The sequence below is a fragment of the Dermacentor variabilis genome, chromosome 11 (genome assembly GCF_050947875.1).
Source record: "Dermacentor variabilis isolate Ectoservices chromosome 11, ASM5094787v1, whole genome shotgun sequence".
Taxonomy (NCBI): Eukaryota; Metazoa; Arthropoda; class Arachnida; order Ixodida; family Ixodidae; genus Dermacentor; species Dermacentor variabilis.
The window spans coordinates 77,468,243-77,489,333 of record NC_134578.1 but is presented as its reverse complement, the minus strand read 5'-3'; the positions used below and the strand labels follow the sequence as shown (position 1 = coordinate 77,489,333).

General features: G+C 47.4%; 1 protein-coding gene across 1 annotated transcript in view; it reads right to left on the bottom strand.

Moving 5' to 3' along the window:
* Positions 1-21,091, bottom strand: part of LOC142563664 (uncharacterized) — a 274,123-nt gene that overhangs the window by 162,645 nt on the left and 90,387 nt on the right. Inside the window, exon 2 of the mRNA XM_075674252.1 lies at positions 4,354-4,425. The gene's annotated coding sequence lies outside the window, so the exon portion shown is untranslated. The remainder of the gene's footprint in view (positions 1-4,353; positions 4,426-21,091) is intronic.

Genomic DNA, 21,091 nt, shown 5'->3' with positions numbered 1-21,091 from the left:
GTACTGCACACAATTAGCGCGGATAAGTATATTTAGCATTTCTCCCCCTGCGGTTGTACAAGGGCTCTCGCAAAGCCTAGAAAACTCAATGTCATGGAAAGGGTTGTGCTCTGCTTTCACAGCAAGGGTTGTTTGGAGATCACAAAGCTTTTTGAGGGACGCAGAGCATGGATTTTTTTTTAACGGGGACCCACAAGAAAGCTGGCTTCGCGCTCTTGAGCTCGATGGCGCGGGATCGAATCCTGGCCGCGCCTGCAGCATTCCGATGAGGCCGAAAACGCAATAGCGTCAACAGCCGCAATACTCATTATGTAGCGGCTCCTTATGTGCACGTTTTAGAGTTAAAAGTTGTTCCTTTCCTTAGGATTGCGGTGGCGCTGCCTGTCCTTGGCTGTTCTGACGCGTGACGTAGAAGTAACGCTCGCCTTCTTTGGCCGAGGCATGTTTGAAGACCGAGAACAGGAAGAGCTATGGAGAGTGGCCATTGACGGCCGGTGTCCAATCATTGCACCAATGAGCGCGCGCCACCGCGACAGGAGCGCGCCAATTGCGAGGTGGCTGCGCCTTTAGCGCGTTAAGTGGGTGGAGCTTCGGTCCTTGTTGTGGGTGATATTGCCCTCGTGTCCAGAGGACCAAAGAAACACCCGAATTATTATGAGGTTACGCGACTGATTCTAAATGAACCCTTACTACACAGATGATAATACAGCATGGCAATTATCAAACTCCTAATCGAGTTTATCACTTTAGACTCCTTCCAAAGCCAAGAAATTTTCTTTTAAATTTAATTAAACAACCACTGCATATACCGTCGTGATTTTAGTATTATACGCATTATTAGGTCTAGCTAATAATTGTAGCATTATTTTGCCGAATTTCTAAGTCAGAAAATTTACTTTGGAAGGTGACCCAGCAAAGTGAAAATGACCTTGCGTGACCTCGCTTAGACCTTCCGATATGATGCTTCACATGCAAAATGTGAACAATGTGAGCAAAATGTGGTCGGATCGGCGCTGGAGGAAGTACGCGCCAATTCAAGTGCACCGCGGTCCAAGCAGAGTCGGCCGATTGCGCCGAGCAAAGTCACGTGTTGGGCCGACATATTGAGACAGAAATGGCTAGCTCGCTGACGTAGTGCTCCCGTATAGCTTCATTTCCATCCTCGATTGCAGGACGTCCGTTCCAGATACTAGAGGTCTCCAGCTACCCGCGCCATCTATCACCCTGACCCATCCTGTGCTTGCGTATTTGCTTTTATCGTCAGTCCTCCTATTACGCCGAGGCCCTGGACGGCGTTTAACCTCCCTTGGCACACATTCTGTTACTCTTATAGAACACCCGAAATCTGTCAAACGGGTGACATAACAGAGGCCGCTTTGTCCTATTATAAACTAGAATAGGAAGTGTTTGCCAGACCTTTGTCCTCTTCCAATACTAAAGCAAGTCTACCTCAGAATCTTACACCTACATACAATAGTGCAATTTCATTCTTCTCTTGTTTCTTTTTCTGTTTTGTTTTGTTTTATCGTTGCTCTAAGGACAAGTTGAAGTAAATCATCTGCTACGCAGTAGCGCACACGAAAAATAGGCACATAACTTGAGACAAGAAACAAATTGCGCTTGTCGGCTCATGTCGTGTGCTCCCTCCTTATTTGTCTCTCACTGTCCATTGTATATAAGCTTTCATAACAATTATTAATTATGATATTTAGACGTGTTAGAACCGTGAAATTTGTGAATCGAATAACAATGTTTGAGAGAAATGACCTGCAAATATGGAATCCCATATCGAATAATTTCTCATTTCTAAATAACGAGAAATGCCAAGTTTGGATAGCGTCGGTATTGTCGAAACATTGCACTGAATCACATTATCTTAATATATTCATGTAACGCCATTTACAAATTGGCGTCCGCTTCAATTAGACGCTACTAAATGAACGACTTCTGCTATTTTTACGGTGTGTCACGCATGTGACAATACTGAAGCAAAGCAACCGCACGTCGCGGGAGGCTCGTAACACGTTAACTCTGTTCGTTGAAAGGGGAGAAGCGAGGAGAGAGATCTAACTTTATTTGTTCTCGATAGGGTCCACGGGTGGCGAGGGCTGGGAGACTAACCCCCTGTCCCCCACCCCTTCCTCAGACGGTGACCACTCCCCGCTTTCTGGCGGCATCTTCGGCCGTCCGGACGGCCCAGAGCTGCTCTCCTGGTTCCCTGGTAGTTATGATGCGTGTAGTGTTAGTGTGGTGGGTGTTGGTGGATGAACCTTTGGGGCGTGCCCAGTTAATGTAATCGAGATCATCGCGAACATCGCACGCTTTCCAGAGTGGGGAGTATACGCATCGGGGTAAATGCGGTTGTACAGCACGGGGTTTGCGAAAGTTCGGGTCCGAAGCAGTCTCGCCAAGTGGTGGATTGCGGTTTATTCGGTGTTTTGTGCACTGCGGCGGTAGCGTAACCGCTCTCTGCGGTGGTGGAGGACGATTTCTCCGAACGTGACCATTCGGTCCCGCGCGTGACCGCGATACAGAACAGAGAGGCTGGTCGGGATCGGAAGACGCAGGAGAAGGATGATGCTCCCGGTGTGCGAGAGCTCTGGCGGCATCGTTGGCGGCTTCGTTTCCAGCCAGACCCGAGTGACCAGGGGCCCGGATGATCTAGAGGCGGCGTTGACTTGAAGTAGTGCCGGAGGGCGCCGCAACTCTTTTAAAGGAATTCAAATATGCTGACGCTGACCGAATAAGAAATTGATCTGCATAAACGGAGAGAACAAATTTGTACGTAGACTGCCTAAAGCGAGGTGTTTATTAGTGAACGACTCTAAATTATTGAGCGTAAATAGCCAACCCCGTGCAAACGCTCAGAAACTGATTCCCCTGCAGCTTGTCCTGCCGGACAATGATTCTACACATGCCCCGCTTGTGTCGGTCTCTGTGTCGCGAGACTCCAGCAAGCATTATTGTTTATATAAGAGCAGAGACGAACGTTGGGCCGAGAAAGAATTCCCGAAGTGATCATGAATCAAGGAGCAAAGACTACTCGTTTCGTATTCGAAGTGTCGCCATACTCGCAGGTCCCCTAAATAAGAACACGTTCTTGTGACCCAGCAGCGCCTTTCATTTAATGTGCAATTAACTGGCCTCAAGCTTAAGAGATATACATAAAATAAGGCGATGAGCGCTGTTAGCTTGCTGCAGGGTCATCACATTTCGGGAGAAATTAAAGCTGTAAGGGCTTCCGCCCCAATACGGTGCATTGGCCGCAAGCATCAACGGCGAATCGCTTACCGAAATAACAAAATAGGCTTCGGCGTGAAGCAGCTCAATACTGGGAAATGCGTTCTGTGCGAAATTCCATTATTTTGTCTGTGCGCTATGAATAGCGAAGAAAGTTGTACAAAAGGCAAGAATTAAATCTTGGCTCGAAGGTACACGTGATTCTCGCGGTGAGGCATATTACGCAATGAAATATCAAAGACACATCAACTGAGTTTATAAAAAAAAAAGACGATAATATCCATCGAACCGCGAAACGAACGAAACACGGGTCGATTGGAAATTGTCCAAGTCATGGAAACAGAACGGGATCGTGAGTATGAATACGAAGTATGAGGTGACTAGCCGTCGTATCACTCTGATATATGAGACTGAGTAGTGTAACATACTGAGATGTATAAATTTCCAGTTAGAGTCAATGTTACACTGGCCCAGCCGGTAATTTTGAGGATGATGTTTATTGTAGTCTTTGACGTCTCATGTGTCAGAACAAACTTACCACTGCCGAAAACAAACGTAGCTAGCGAAGTAGTCGAGCCCTCTTCTGTAGTATAATTCTTTCTTGAACAAGCAAACCTGTAGCCCGACCAAAATGTCATATATATATATATATATATATATTCTTTATATATATATATATATATATAATTTCTTTCCCACATTTGGAATGGCGTGACGCAAGCAGCAGTTGGCTGTTCGAGATGGAGCAGACATATGCTTTTAATGTGTCTCGGTTGCGTCCAGCTGACCCTATTTTCTAGCCGCTATTTACGTGCTCGAAATTTGGCTCCTAAACTGTGGCTGTTGCTTTATCCACTCCACGTATATTTTTGCAGGATCAGTGTTCCTCTCCTAAAATAATTAAATCACTGATATAGCTTGGTGAGGCTTGCCAGCCCGCAAGCGCTACCAATATTATATGCATCAAAGGAGGGCGCGGAATTTCAGTGTCAGCTGAAAAGCAAACATCACGCGCATGATTTCTCAAAATGTGTTTTTTAAAACACTCTAGCTTCTAATGCCATCACATTCGAAGCTTTGTAATAGCAAAGATGAGGAATAAACGAGGCTTACCCAAGCCCTTGTTAACCGCACGAGACTGCAGATGCCGAGTAGCCTGGCTCAGTTGCAGGGCGATTCCACAAGCTGGAAGGAAAGGACGAAGTTTATTGTTTTTACTTCAATTGTACACCTGTTATTGCAAAACCAGCACCTTTTTAGAAAGCTAAATGAATGGGTTAGTTCATGAGTCATCTTCGGTACCCTTATATCGCCAAGCTAAGCGCAGACAGAGGCAAGAAAGAAAATTTTACCCTATAGATAAATTCCAGTTATCCAGCTATGTAGTACAGTTACAGCTGTGTATAATCAATTATAAGGATCAGTTCCTGCGTTAAGGGCCAAGAAACAAAAATAAAAGCACCGTCTCATTCCAACGGCAGAACGCACATAGCAGTAGTATTTCCTTTCTGTTGAAGGGGAGGAAGACGAAGTGCCTTTCAGGCAGAAAACCGAGTCTTCCAGCTCTACTTATTTTGTGAATTTTTTAGACTTTGCCAGTGAACTGCTATTTCCTCCTTTACTGCGATGGAGATGGAGTCTCACGCGCGTCCGCCGGACTCGGCAGTGCCCGCGGCGGCTGCCTCCAGGAAGCGCAACGGCACCGAGAGCTACACTTACAGCGACGACACCATGCAGTACTATGTCAGCGGTGAAGATTCTTGTGACGACGCCTTCGAGCTGGTGCGGAGTCGTAAAGCCAAACGAAGGTTTCTCAGCGCATCCTCGAATCTGAGTGAGTCCACCGTGAGATCTTCGCGGAATACCGAGGATCTCACCATCCTGTTCACGCCAATTCTCGCTACTGACAACCTGAGACGCCTCAACAGGCAAGCCGTTTCTTCACATCTAGAGGCACTGGTTCCGAATGAAAGCAAAGACATCAGAGTGAACACCCGTAAGAATGTCCTAGCGATTGACGTAGAACACGCGGCTGCGTTGGATTCTTTGCGCAATGTCGCGGAACTTGACGGGATGAAAGTCCGCCATCATATTCCGCTGGGCAAACAAATCAGTAGTGGCGTAATTTACGATGTTGATGAGACCATTGTCGACTCCGATCTGTCGACCTTAATCAAGCCTCCTACAGAAAACACCATCATCACTAACGTGTTTCGTCTCGGCACGTCACGGTGTGTCAAAATCATGTTTAAAGGCGAATCCCTACCATCGCATGTAAAGGTGGGCCACTTCCGACACGCAGTTCGCCCCTTCATACCAAAACCGCTGCAGTGTTGGAAGTGCATGAAGTTTGGGCATGTGAGTAGTGTGTGCAAGAACACTACCGTCTGTTCTCGCTGCACTGGGCCCCACACCACTAACAAGTGCGAAGCCAGTGTGCTGAAGTGCACAAACTGCAGCGGCCCTCATGATGCCTCCTCGCAGGAATGCCCTTTAATTCGCAAGGAAATGGCAATATTGAGGAAAATGGTTAGAGACCACTCGTCTCACCGAGAAGCAGCAACATCTATTAGGCGGCGACGATCGCGTCGCCGACGTCGATCACGAACCTCCAAAGCCTCTGCAGAGCACCAGCCACGTACACTGCCACCCACTCTTCCGCCCAGGCCAAACGCAGTCAGCACAAAGGACAAAGATGCAACGAACAGCCCTGCTGCTGACGCATGGCCTGCACTCCCGAGGCTACATGCTCCTACTGAGCGAAATCAGACTTCTACAGCAAGGGACACTTCGACTGTTCCTGATAGACTGACGGACCAAGATCAGCAAATTGTTGTCATGATCAGCTCTCTGGTGAGTGTTATTCGTGTTCTTCTGGACAAGATACAGACACCAACAGCTCGAAGTGCGTTGCAAGTGCTGGATGCCATCAATCCGGTTCTAGCGAGCCTTCAGAAGTCCAGTGCTTGAGAACTTGTACAGCAGAACCATGGCTCATCGACAGCAACATCGATCGTTTCGGGATGATGTCAGAAGTGCCTCCATATTCCAATGGAATGCGAGAGGCCTAAGGTCACGTATTTCGGATTTTCGACAGTTCGTGTTTGACTACCACTTTCCTATACTGGTCATCTGTGAACCGAACTTATCAGCCTCCATAACACTATCGGGATATGAATCTTTTGTTTCAAACACGTGTGTGCATAGTAGTAAGGTTCTGGTTTACATTCGCAAGCACTTAACGTATTTTTCGCAACCCGTAGCGCCACACGACGGTAACCAATACGTCTGTGTTAGCGTGAAAAAGAAGAGGCTCTCTTTTACTATTATTGGCGTCTACCTATCCCCAACAAGTCAGTTTGACAGCAAAAGACTAGAAGATATTATGGCTACTACTTCCGGTCCTTGGATAATAACAGGGGACTTCAACGCTCACCACCATATATGGGGAAGCTCCAGGATAAATTCGAGGGGCAGGTCATTTTTATCCTTTCCATCAGACCACAACCTGTGTCTTCTAAATGACGGAAGTCCGACATTTTTGCGAGGAACAACGTACAGTAGCTGCCTTGACTTGACTTTGGTGTCACGTTGCCTGACTTCGAGCGTGCAGTGGTTCACTGATATTGAAACCCATGGAAGTGATCACATTCCGACCTATGTGAGAATCAATGTTCTAGACGCCGCATTACCGGATGTATCTCGCCAAATCGACTGGTCAGTCTTTCAAGATCGAGTAAAAGACACCTGCAAGAAACATATCGCACGCAGATTAGAAGACATAATTGCAGACGCAATGCAAGATTGCACGCGTTGCTTCACACATTCGAAGAAGCGTACAGAGAATGACATTGCATTGGAAAGGCTTCGTACAATACGTCGCCGTGCTGAAAGGAGGTACAGGCGCACAAAGTCGATTCTTGACCTCAGAGAAGCTCGGCGCATGCAAAAGAAGATAACACGCGGCCTGGATAAGCTAGCGGATCAAAGATGGAAATGCTTTTGAGAGTCACTAGACCCCCGCAAGCCATTGTCCTGTGTGTGGCGTACCCTACGAGGTCTTTGCTCAAGACCCCAGCAACGACACCCTTTTAACGCCCTCGCTCTCTATCAAAACCGCCGTGAGATAGACGTTGCAGAGGAATTTTGCGCGCAAATCGCCGGCGGCACAGTTTTAGTCCCCGACATGGCTTTAAGCGACATCCCCGGTCCACGAGATACCAGTATGGAGGCTCCATTCTCTATGGAAGAGTTAGAAGCTGCTATGGCGCTCTGTAGGTGTTCGTCTTCACCAGGGCCCGATGGCATAACATATACTGCTTTGCGCCACATAGGCCGAGAAGCACGAAGAGAACTCCTCAGCCTTTTTAATAGTTCATGGCAAGATGGTGTCGTCCCACAGGAGTGGAAACGCAGCCGCCTGGTACCGCTGCTAAAAGCAGGAAAGTTGCCGCTCGAACTGGCATCGTATCGGCCTATAGCACTTGCCAGCTGCGTCGGGAAACTCATGGAACGCATGATCCTCATGCGTCTCGAATGGTACCTAGAACACCACAAGATTTACCCTGATTCTATGGCGGGATTTCGACGAGGCCGTTCGTCGATTGACAGTGTCATCGATTTAGTGTCATCTGTAGAACAGTAAAAATTTTGGAAACGATTATCAGTAGCGCTCTTTCTGGACGTGAAAGGCGCTTACGACAACGTTTCCCATCAACCCATTCTAGATGTACTTTTGACAATTGAACTAGGAGGGCGAGTATATCGATGGATCAGAAACTACTTGGCACAAAGGTCCTTGTTCGTACGTACGGAAGATGGTCCGACTACCAACCACTACATATGCCGAGGAGTTCCCCAAGGTGGGGTTCTAAGCCCTATTCTTTTCAACCTCGCACTTCTTGGGCTGGCCGAATCCCTACCGGAAACAGTGAGTGTCTCAATCTACGCCGACGACATCTGCATCTGGTCATCAGCGGTCACTCGTCTGCAGGTTCGCGCAAGGCTGCAGAAAGCAGCAACACAGGCATCTCACTATCTTCACACACAAGGCCTTACCATCTCAACAGAAAAATGTGCGTTAGTCGCCTTTACACGAAAACCAATGTCTCGTTATCCAGTATGCATTAATGGCCAGCCTATCTCCTACAAGAGAAACCATCAGTTTTTGGATGTCATTGTGGACCGGGACCTCTCTTGGAGCCCTCATGTTGCCAACTTGAAGAAGAAGCTCGCATCTATTTTTCATGTCTTCAAGTTTATCGCCGGGAAAACATGGGGATCGTCAGTGGGCTCCATGCTACAGTTATATCGAGCACTTTTTATCGGATTGCTCCGTTATAGTTCTCCCGTGCTTGCTAAAACATGCAAGTCAAATCTTCGAGAACTACAGAGCGTGCAAGCACAGGCACTATGTGTTTGCCTTGGACTTCCGCGGAGCGCCTCAACAGCAGGAACCATTATAATAGCTCGAGACCATCCGATCACGACTTACATTAGCGTCGACACGCTTAGGGCCCATGTTCGTCATATTTCACGCATGCAATCAAGCTCTCTTGCCTGCCTGCCAGAACGACGACCTCAGGCGTCCTTCTCCAACGAGGTCAGCATCCATCGTGCCTGTCTACCATCGGGCTTCACACCCTCAGCACGTTCAACCTCAGCTTTGTGGTGTTTAAAACAACCTCAAGTGCGTCTCACGGTGCCAGGGATAAGAAAGAAGACCGACCTGCCTACCTTGGCCCTGAAGCAAGCAGCTCTGGATTGTTTGAACACTTTCTACTTTGACCGAGTCCACATATATACGGATGGCTCTTCCACTCAGACCAGCTCCACCGGCGCAGTGGTTATACCATCACGATCAATTAGCGTCCGATACAAGATTTCTCACATGACAACATCGACCGGATCGGAGCTTGTTGCCGTCCGAGGTGCCATTGATTACATCAACAACCAACCCGCTAATCGGTGGGCAATATTCTGCGATTCGAAGGCGGCCTTACAATGTCTTCTGTCATCTCTTCGTCGCGGGTCGTGTGAACAACTAGTGTCGGAGATACGAGAAATGCACCATCGTATGATAGCGAAAAGACACGACGTCGTGTTTCAGTGGCTGCCTGGCCATTGCGGTATCTCCGGCAACGACCTCGCTGACGAAGCTGCTAGGAAAGCACACGAAGGAGCAACCCTTGTTTCTGTACCTTTATCGCGGACCGACGCAGCCCAACACCTAAGCAATGTAGCACACCGTATGACATTAGAGAAGTGGCACACACCTGGATTCACCCATGAACGATTGCATTCCCTCGACCCCTCTATGCAACTGCGGCTGTTACCAGGGCTTCTGCGAAATGAGGAAACACTGCTGTGCCGCTTACGCTTGGGCGTCGCATTCACCAATGCATATACGTTTTTGATTGGAATGACTGATAGCGCCGACTGTAATGCCTGCGGTACCGAGGAAACTATAGAACATCTACTGTGCTACTGCCCATCTTTTCAAAACGAAAGACATGACCTCTGCAAAGCTCTCAATCAGCTAGATAGAACACCGTTCACCTTGAAGAAGATCTTGGGACCATGGCCTCGCATATCGCAGCTACAAAAGGCCACAAAAGCTCTGCTGCGATATTTGAAGGCCACTGGATTGAATCAGCGTCTGTGATCTGGACTGAGTGACCGAACGATATACCCAGTAGACTTTCTTTTCTTCTTTTAATCTTTCCGTCCCCTTTTCTCTTTCCCCAGTGTAGGGTAGCCAACCGGGCTCAGTCCTGGTTAACCTCCCTATCCTTCCTTTATCATTTGCTCCCCCTTTCTGTTGAAGTTATCGAGAAGCGAGCTACGCACGTGTAAGCCCGCATTAGTGCTAATGTACAGGACAAGACACGTAGCTAATAGAAGAGGACGTAATTGACGGCCAACCTGTCGTCGTCCGTCTGTAGTGTTAGCACTAATAGGTCTTCATTAGACCGTATACCATCTGTCAAGCATTAAGGGGACACCGCTAGCAAGTCCGCTTGCTAGCGGTGTCCGCCGTTGCCAACCTTCTTAACGAAATACCGCCATAGGAGCGGTAAGATTCCCGCTCAAACTTTATAAATGTCCTTGCAAACCTTGTAATCATATGTTCCGAAAAAATAAATTCAGTGAGAGTGAAGAACGAACGTAGAGAATGGAACATAACATTTGAAATCCTGTCATCATCAAATATTACGACAGGGACAAGCGACTGGGACAAAGGCCGACCTAAGATATTTATTAATAACTACAGCAAAGGAATTTCTGCCTTAGTTGGCAAAATATTTATGTCGTTAGAATCGAAAGAAATCAGCAAATACGTATGTCGTGGCAATTATATTCTAATATGCAAGTTAGGTACCGAAGACACAATAAGAGCAAATCACTTGTAAATTTCTGCTTTAGGCGGCATATTTCTCTAAAAAAAAACATATGGCAAGAGCGCCTGCAATGAGCTACTCACACTCGTTGTGGTCTTAAACATTAGTTGATTTGTAAAGACCTGCTGTTTGCAAATCTTTACTGAAGGGTATGCTAGAACTCGAAACAATTTAGTGTAAATTCAATAGCAATAACGACACAACTTTTCTTTTTAAGTTTACCCGATGCGCTCTACTTTGTTATCGGAACCTTCTGTTTATGAAGGCATGAAAGTGAGCTGGCAAAAAATAAAAAGAAAGACTACTTCATAGAGTTTTATTTTATAACTTCATTTTATTTTTGCTCCACTGAATCGAAGTAACGCGCTTACGTGTCTAGAACAGCGTAAAATGTTAACAGCCCATTCGATGACAACGCTTTGCACGCAAACAAGGAGTTCGGATGGCCGAAAAAATTGAAGAAAGTGCGTGGGTGTCTGTGCATATGTGAATAGTCTGCGTCTTACGCTTTGAAGCTATTTGTGCACATATCACTTTCGGTGCTCGGCGGCCTCGTCGGGCGTCTCATGTTTTCACCTTAAGTCAGAGAGCCATGTAAACCGTGCACAACGTAGTATCGTCAAACACACTGCAGCAAAAAAAATGTACTGAGGATTTTTTGAGTTACACCGCGGTTGCAAAGAAAACCAGAGCGTTGCAGCGGGACGTAAATGTGGTTCTGAAGACGTCCTCATTTACCGGGATGTTCTCGAGCCCTACGTAGGCACGGAACAAAGCGTGGCAGGTCTCGTTACGGGCAGTCCAAATTGTACTCCCCGACCTCGAGTGGGCAGCGGCTTACGTGGTGCCTTCAGACGACGAAATTTGCAGTGCAGCGGGGTAAAACGTTACACACGGGCTACTGGTAATCGTTCGAAATGAGCGTTCGTTCCGGAACCAACATTTAGTAATCCCGCAATTAGGACGTCCAGAAATCAGAGACCGGTCGCGCGATTGGCGCCGGGTGTGCGTTCCTGGCATAAAACTTCAGAAATCGGCACCTATACAGACCCCGCCGAGGGAGACCCGAGCCTCCGAAATGCGTTTTTCTTGCCGCAACTTTTCCAGTACACATAAAAGCCATACAAGCGAGCTTCCGCAGACACGCAAGGGCGTCGCGTACGGGACTCGATCGTTTCGTGCGCGAACAACCACGAGACGCTAAGTGCCCGCTCGCACGAACCGTTCCTGCCGCGGCCGCGTGCAATTGGCAGGCAGCGGCTTGCGCCCCTCCCCCAACCCCCATTTCCCCTAGTTGCAGTCCGGATACAAACGCGTCGTCGAGGGCCTGGAAGCCCGCGGGGGCCCCCGAAGCACGTCGAGGCACCGTCCATAAAGCCGGATTAGAGCAGCCGACTATTTCCCCGGTTGCTACCTTGTGCCGCTTGGGTCTCGAGTCTCGTACAGTCTCGCGGCGTAATCCCCTGCTGTATGTGCGTGCAAGGGGAGAGGGGGGGGGGGGGATAGCGGCGTACGGCGTTCGCTGCGGGACATAAACGCTGGGCTCACGACTCGTGTACATGTTTCGGGAGCCGCAGGACTCGGTTCGTTTGGCTAAGTTGCCGCGGAACCGGAGTTATGTGGGCTCTCCCGGTACAAATCCGCGAAGTTTTAAAGTCGAGGCATTAGAACGACGGAGTTTCAAGCCCGGTGCGTCCTTCAGCGGACCCGAAGCCGTGTAGGATTGCCAAACGCAAGTGCCGTCACAGAATAAGTTTTTTTTAAGCTGTTCGTGTTTTCTCCCTCGGAAGTAGGCACGGCGTGTCGCCAATTTTTTGCGGGAACACAGAGCCCCCCCCCCCCCCCCCCCCCCGTCTTGACTCAAACATTCTCAAGGACCCATATTGCGCGGAAATGTCTTGAAACGGCGTATGCTTGCAATTCCTTTCGTTTGTGTGTTTATTTCTGTGTGTGGTTCCTTATTTTGTTGTTCATTTGTCTGCGGGCTTGTTTGTTTGTTTGTTTTGGTAGAATATTTCATTGTAGCGTTTTCACAGCTGATTTTGACACAACACTATACAGCACCACGGTCAGTTCACAATGCCCGAAAAATCAAGCTCCTTATGTAATCTGTCAGAGACACTTATGTGTCTGTATTAGGAGCCAGCGATACGTGGAGCGCTCCGTGGTCCTGCTTCAACACTAAGTCCCGTCTTCATTCTTCTATTCGAGCAATGGTCGTGATGATTTCTAATCGCGATTTGCTTGAATCTGCCTTCTTTGCTTTCCCCTGTGTTTCATGAAAGTATCAGCGCTCTCATTCATGGCACATTTTGGCCTGAAATTACGCGTTGGTATGCGGATGAGTACAATGCGAGCCGACGAGCGCATTGGACATGAATCAGGAATGTTTAATTAGGCGCGTTAATCCTGGCGTGGGCACACAGCGGCGTTGTTGGCATCAATGGACTCTGTACCGATCACGTGAGCCGCGGGTGTCTCTGGAACGAAGCAGTGTCCTGGCAGCGCTGTAGTTCATGGTGGCCTGATCCTTTCTGGCGGGTGAGCCTTACGGCCTCGCCGGCCCGTGATTGGTGATTCCGCCGGGTAGTTTAGGTGGGCCAGCAAATTTACTTTTCCTGTTTTTTATGTTGCCAGAACGCTTGTGACGAATGTCCTGCGGTGTTGCAGAACAATTATTTAATTTAGACGAAGGCTTGTCATAAATTAAGGGATGTTTTATATGAGTCACACATATTTGTATGGTGTAAGGCGCGCGTTGTGTGTGAATTCAGAGAATGTTTGTTTCTTCTGATATGCAGTATCATGAGCGCAGTGATCGTACCTGTATGTCGACCATGTTGTGATTTGCAAAATGAGACGACAAGCTTCTTTCTGTAAGACAGAGCAATTGAGTATTAAGAAGCAAGCGCCTGTTTTCGTTGAATTATACTTTCCTTTTCAAATTCTATTCTTTCCTAGCAATCAATGAACACCAAAAATATTCTTTTCGGTCTGTTTTTCAAGACACGACATCGTAATTGCACAGCGTGTGCTAAAATAATAGCAGCCACTTCTGCCACAGTTCTTGCACTTTCAGGCCTAACAATCAGCATTTATTACAGTCAAGCATCGTTATATCACAATAGTAGGGTGAGCCGAAATTTTTTCTTATATCAAATACTTCGTCATATCCATCACTGACATTTATTTATGACCAATAGGGCGCACACGTTTCAAGAAGCACAGGAGAAGACATCGCTGTGCAATTAAAGAGAAACGACGCATAGGAAGGCTCTTAGGCCCACGGAACTGGTCCACGGCTACGTGTGCGATGCAATTTCAATAAAGCAACAGAAGTATATTCAGCGCGCGCAACACACAACTCCTTAGCACTTGATGCGACTGCCTTTAGAATAGTTGCCTTGAGTTCCAATGTGACGGTATTTCGTTTCTGCTTTCCACGTGGCCCGACTCGTAAGAAACTGCCAAACGGTGACACGGTCGAAGATAACAGTTTGGACACTGCGACGCCAACGAAGTCCGTCGTGGTCGTTGGTCGCGGTCAAGCTGCCCTTGGCATACGACACGGCGCACTAACTACGCAGATCATAAAGGCCGTTCCAGCCCTCTCACGTGGCTCCGCTGTCTGTGATGAGGCCAACGAATCCCGCAGCGCCGATTTCTCTCGGCCGAATCGTTGCCTCCGAGATTGCAGCGCCGCCGATGCAATCTCGGAGCCCACGCCGAGCTACACCAACATACGCGGCGCGGCGTTAGCTAAGGGGAGAAGTGGATGCCCTGGTAGTTCAGCCTCTACCCATGCAGTTTCACAAAATAATCACTAGAGCGAACTCTGGCACTGCGATCGTTCAGCGATCACGGGAATGAGGGGAAGCACGTGGATTTGTCTTATCTTCGTACTTGTGGATTCAGGCGTTCTTGTGGCATTGTTTATTACGCTTTATCTGTCTTCCGTCTCCTAAATTTCAAAGGGATGTATACTTTATTAAGTGCAGAATATTCGGTGAATGCGCACAGTCGCTACTAAGTGCAGACGCTCATCCTGTCGAGGCGGCCAAATTGAAACGCGACAAGCGCCCCAACATGCTGGCTTGCCATGGCTTGCCCGCAAGAAATTCATACGGGCGTTCTATGTCGCTTGGCGATGCATGCTTCCGTGGCGTAATGGTTTAAATATCGGGCTTCTGTGCTAGAGGTCCCGTCTTTGAATCCTGCCGTTAAACAACTTTATTAATCTTCATGCAATTATTTATCACACAGTACGTTGTTGCAAATGACGAATTTACGAAATCGCGGAGCCATTTGAAGCCAGAAGGACGAACTTCCCTTACAAAAATTTTTATAGAAAGTCTATAGACAGTCTATAGACGTCTATAGACTGTCTATAGACTGTCTATAGACTGTCTATAGACTTTCTATAAATCATTTTCTAAGGGTTAAGGCAAATTCGTGTACTTCCATAATTCCCACCCTGGCTCAACCGCCCCCATTGCAGCTCCCGTAGACACTAGCGCTAGGGTTCCCTCCAGTAGTTATTGTAAGAAGCTCTATGCCTGCACCAATTCGTCTGAGAAACATCAGTGTTGCTGGAGAGAGAGAGAGAGAGAGAGAGAAAACTTTATTTGGTTCCTTCAAGGAATTAGCGTCTCGAGGTCTCCGTTGTCTTCTTGGGCTCCGGCGACTTGAAGCTTCTTCCGGCAAGGGTGGGCCCCCATTCCAGGGCTCCACTGAGCCTAGCTACCTCACTGGAAGACGTATTAAACGCGGGGACGCGGGATTTTCGCACCCCTGCAGCGGAAGTTCGCAAAACCCCGCGAAAAGCGCTGCGCTCGAATAGCAAGAGTCGGGAATTTCTTGGTTTGGGAGATAAACGTGCTCTGTTATATCCATCGGCACGACACTTTGTTAGAATGATGATTTATGTGCGTGGATCTATACAGCAATTCAAAGTTGAATGTCATTTACGTCAAATTATGTCAAATTATGTGCATACGGCGCGCTAGCGTAGTGCTTATGGCGTTGAGCTGCAAAGCCCGAAAGGCGCCTGATGAAATCCCGGCCGTGGCGGCCACATTTAATGCAGGTGAAATGCAGTAACTTCCGTTTACTGGGAATTAGGTGCACGTTAAACAACCCGCAAATGTTCATACTTAATCAGGAGTCCCCCACTATAGCGTGCGCCCCACTACGGCGTGCTTCGTAATCATATTGTGACACGGGCAAGAAAAAAAGCGCAGAATTTCCTTCGTTATATGTATCATTCCTTTACATCAAGTTTCGTTGGAGTGATGTTTGACAGTGGTTAACTCAATCAAGCGAAACATTATACTTCAACTGCGCTCACTGCACCAATACAGTGTTTTGATTTAATACCGACTTATTACAGAACTCTAGCTTTTCTCACGCACCTATCAGTATTACTGATGGCACTTAACTACCAAGTAACATGGCACGGCCAACATTACGTTTTCTGCGATTCCTGTACAGCCTATAGACATGATTATGCGGCCCTCTGTGGCACAAAGGCTGCCGCTATTGGTCGGCTGGTACGAATCTATGAGCGAACGGCACTCTTATTCAGTAAAGTAGTCGATTAACAGTTCGCGTGACTCATCTTAGTATGAAATCCACGTAGGCTGGGAGCAAAGTTCTTTGTTTATTTTGCAACGTTGTCGAGGAATGTGACACCAGTGCTGGCGACCCAGTAGGTGACATCGGAGTTGAAGTACACTGCATAGCATTCCGAAGGGAGCTTTCCGTGGTCGTTGAATAAGAAGGAAAAGTCCATTGAAATCTGGAAGTTTATCTTGTTTCGTCGAGTCAACTCACGGAATTGAAATTTCGATTCTGCTTAGTTCTATTATATTCTAAGAGGTTTCAAAAGGTCTTCATAATTTCCATGTGTGAGAGAGGCACAATGTATATCGACTATAAGTTCATGTGCTGAGTTCTAAACACTGACACAATATTCATCAATCCTTGTTCTTCAGCACTTCGTTTTTTTCTTCACTATTTTTTCTCTACAGGAACGCAAGTTGATTTTCCTTAACTCACGAGGAGCAGTCAATGTGAAAATTTCTAACTCCTTGGCATTGCTCGGAGATCACGTAGTCAACCACCTGACGAATGTGTCATAAACCGCCTCACGAATCCAAAAACCGTGCAATGCATATATTCCGGCAAACAGGCTACCGGTGACACTCCCGGGTATAATCCGCATTAACTGAAACATGCAGAGATCAAAACCATTCCGAGCCAACCCCTCACTTGCCGTATAACTCTAAAGACAATGTTGGTGGCAATGCACTATCCGCAATCAGGGCTCAGCGGCTATATAGGGTGTTTTTTTTGTTTTAGACTAAACCAAATTTGACAACAGAAAACATGCCAAATGGACATAGCGCTGTTATAACCCTTGAGATAAATAACTCAATGAGGCGGCCATTGCTTCTACGAAAAATCAGAACGCTTCAACGAATAATTAATATAATTAGACTAATTGCCTCTTTGGTGAATTATATTGCGGCACATATTTCAATCTACGAATTGTAGCTATAGTCAGTTCACAAGGCACATCCGCTTGCAACGAATCCCGAGGATGGCACATGTTTCGAGAAACACGGCGTCGAACTTGGGGTAAAAGTGACCTTTCTTCATTAATGCCAAACACTTTGGCCAAAACATGCCAAAACCGCTTTCTGATTATGAGGCACGCCGTAGTGGAGGACTCCGGAAATTCCGACCACTTGGGGATCTTTAACGTGCACCTAAATATAAGTACACGGGTGTTGTCGCATTTCGCCCCCATCAAAATGCGGCCGCCGTGGCCGGGATTCGATCCCGCGACCTCGTGCTCAGCAGCCCAACACTATAGCCACTGAGCAACCACGGCGGGTCTTCATCGCTTGCTATTCTAAGAAACCGCAGCTTTATGCATAGAAGCGTACAAGTAACTAGAACGCCATATGCATTTCGTCAGGCACATCGAAAATTATTATCTCAACACTGGCGCAGTCCAAAGAATTCGCTCAGAGTGCATGCACCTTGCGAACTCACCGGCTATATATACGATTAGTAAACTGAAGTATGCGTCGAAAAGTAATTAATCAAGAAATAATTAGTCGGTGTTGATTATTCGATTACGGATTTCGACTTCTCGTAGAAGTAAACGCCGCCTCACCAAGAAATCTTGATCAAGGGTGAGAATCGTGCTATCCGCCACGGGCATGTACTTTTTTTAAAAAAAGTTTGTTGCAGCTAAGAAGAGCCCCTAGATACGGCGATTAGCTGCTGCGCGTGAGGTCGAGGGTTCGATGCCCTGCCGGAATTGCGATAGAGGTTAAGCAAAATAAAAAATTAAAATAACGCTCTTGTAGCGTACTTTCGGCGAACTTTAAGGATAGTCCGAGGGTGAAAATTAATTTCTAAGCCCTCCTAATGCGCTTAACAAATTGGAGACGGTAAACTAAAAAAAAAGAACATTAAAGCAATAACGGGTTAAATTCACTGCCCACTGACGGCTCGAACAACGAGCACTCTACACGTCGCCCTTCCGATGGCCTGACATGAATAGACGCCTGATTAAACACTAACGAACCGGTCAGCGGTATACGCTTGCAAGAGGGCACGCAATTCTCTGCACAATAGATTTCGCGACACCGTCTATCTCGGGGCGAAGCACGCGACAGTGTGGCCTTTTTTGCGGCCGGAAAGTTAATAACGCGGACGTGCTTCCGAGCGCGTAATGGAGGCCCGTTTACAAACGACGGGGAGGAACACATTTTTGACCGTTTACGTTGCGGCGATGTGGCGCTGGACGTACGTGAACCGGCGGCGATTAACGGTTGAGCTGCGGGCGAACTAAATCGGCCGTTAGCTCGAGTTTCCTCGGGGAAATGGCGCTGAAACGTGTTGAGTTATTGGGCGAGGAACCGAGAAAAACGGGAAAACGGAACACATACTATATGGTGAAGCTCCACACTGTTCTCGTACCCCTTGTTCACGTTCACTGTCATTGCCTAGCAGAATGGGTTTTGTCTGAATATTTGGTTACTGATGGAACTATATATATATACTCGCAATGACGCCTTCGATTATTTCGTGTGATTTTTGTAGTTTCTTCTCGAACTAGGCTGTCTTACAGCAATCACAAAGCGTGTATAAATTTCGTTTTACGGAATGCAGGAATAAATCCAACAAGCCACCGCTCCGTTTCCTCTACAGCTTCAGCATTGAATCCGCGTTCTTGTCTTCCATTCTGCTCGTCAAATACCACGGTTTCTCGTTTGCATTCTTAACATTACAAATGTTATTTTGCATTCTTTCTGATTTTGTAATCTCTGTGGTCGCCACCTGTAAACCAAAAGTCGCGCACTGCAAGGCGACATCTTGTTGGCGGAGTTCCGGGTGGCTTCAGAACGTCTTTATATGTTTACAGCGCGTGCTGCAATACGTGATATTGCAGCACGCGAAATATGGAATATATATATATATATATATATATATTCCCAAAATTTAATGAGGCTATGACCCTGGGCAAAAAAGAAAAGAAGACAAGCTCAAGAAGTCACGTCGATAGTGTCGAAGCGTTTCATACGAAGGAATTCAGTTAACAAATGTCTTAGTGACTCTTCAGTTGTCTTAATTGCACAACGCAGTGCTCAACGTCGCGTATTCTATCAAAATAGCAAACAATTTTAGTCGGACGTACGCGACAATCCTGCGTACGCTTCATGCCTGCGAGGGAGAAGTGCGCTTGCGCCGAGCGGAACGTATCTATTTCGCGGCTTGTTGCGCGAAGCTCTCCAGAGACTTCGAACAGACATGATTCTGAACAGACATGAACAGACATGAACAGACTGACTTCGAACAGAGACTTCGAGTAGACATGATGGCGGCGATGGCGTCCGACGCGGTCAGCAACGCTGAACCTGGCGCGAATCGCGTCTACTTTGCGTTCAAATGTGATGTTGCCGCGCCGTTATAGTTCGAAGTTCGTTATATATATATATATATATATATATATAAAGGAAGGTTCAGCCTGTGCGTATTCATAGGGCAAAAGTAGTCGCACGCACCCTAAAGCACACCTTTTCTCTCAAGGATGTAAAAGTCGCATACGTTCCTTTTTTTCGTGGATGTGCCCTTTCGCCACATTAAGCACGCTCGCTTATTGTCTTACTTAGCCCTAACAGCCTCCAACGGGAACTGCCAGTAATGACTGCGTGGCCTTTCCGCTCTGGACGCGGCTCGATTCCTGCAGGCTCCTCCGTATAGGAAGTTCGCATTGTCGGAGCCACTGCCCAGTAAGTGGCCGTTCCGTTTGGCGGGCGAGCTTTCCGGTGGAACGCGAGCACGCACAATATAGGCGTGACGGGCGGTTCGAGGTCAAGGACGTGTTCGGAGCGACATGCTCTGTTTGCGGCCCCGGTGGAGGCGTCTTTTGTTGCGCTTGCCATGGCAACCGTCGGCTCGAACGAGCCGTAAGGGCCATTGCCACGCTCGCGGGGTCGTTAAAAAAAAAAGAAAAGAGACAGAGAAGGAAAGGGAGGGTAGGCGCAGTCCACCCAATAACATGTTTCTAAGCAGTAAAACTCTGGTTAACGTTATCGCCGTCTCGGAAGACTACGGCTGTGCGGTAACTCCTACGTCCCTAAAGGAACAGGCAGGCATAACAAACTGCCTTGGTTAGAGAAAGCTGCTCTGGTCACTGAAACTTACTTTCAGAGCACCGGTTCTCTAACCTCTTTGTGGCAGACAGGGTTTCACACATTTTTACGTGACACCGTGACATTGGCGCACAAGTCTAAAGTGGGAATGAAGCCGGAAAGTTGGCAACCAGCATTAATGCCACTCTCATTCACTAGGCAAGAGATCGCTTATTTGTAAAACAACGGATACTTTCCATCTCCCGTATATGCGAAATTGTTCACGTAAGGTGCGTATACTCAGGTGCGAGGGTCTGCCGTTTCACTACGTCCCACTTGCGCACTACGTTTGTTCATTGCACTATTGCGAGCGTTCTACTCAAGGCGATAACAAGATAAGTTTCACATCTAATGGAAAGCTTTCATCAAGTGGTTAAGGTCTTGACACTTTTAATCTAATCATCGCCATTGCTACTTGTTTGTGTCGAATAATTTATGGCGTTTACCGAACTTGCCAGTATCAGGATTACGAGTTACGGCTTTGAGGACAGCCCTAAAGTAGTTTGAACTTGCTGTGGATGTTATTATTGTGCAGTTGAGTCTATGTTCTCGGGGTTTCGCTATATTCCTCCCGTAGGAATCCAGCGTTCCCGCGGACCTGAGTCGAACGCGCTACCATTAGTTGAGCAGCTGAATGTTGCGGCCTAAGAGCCACTGCGTTGAGGTCGTCGTCATGAACACGTAAAGCTCATGAAACGACAAAAGCAGAAGCAAGAAGCCCACTCATGACTTCTAGTAACA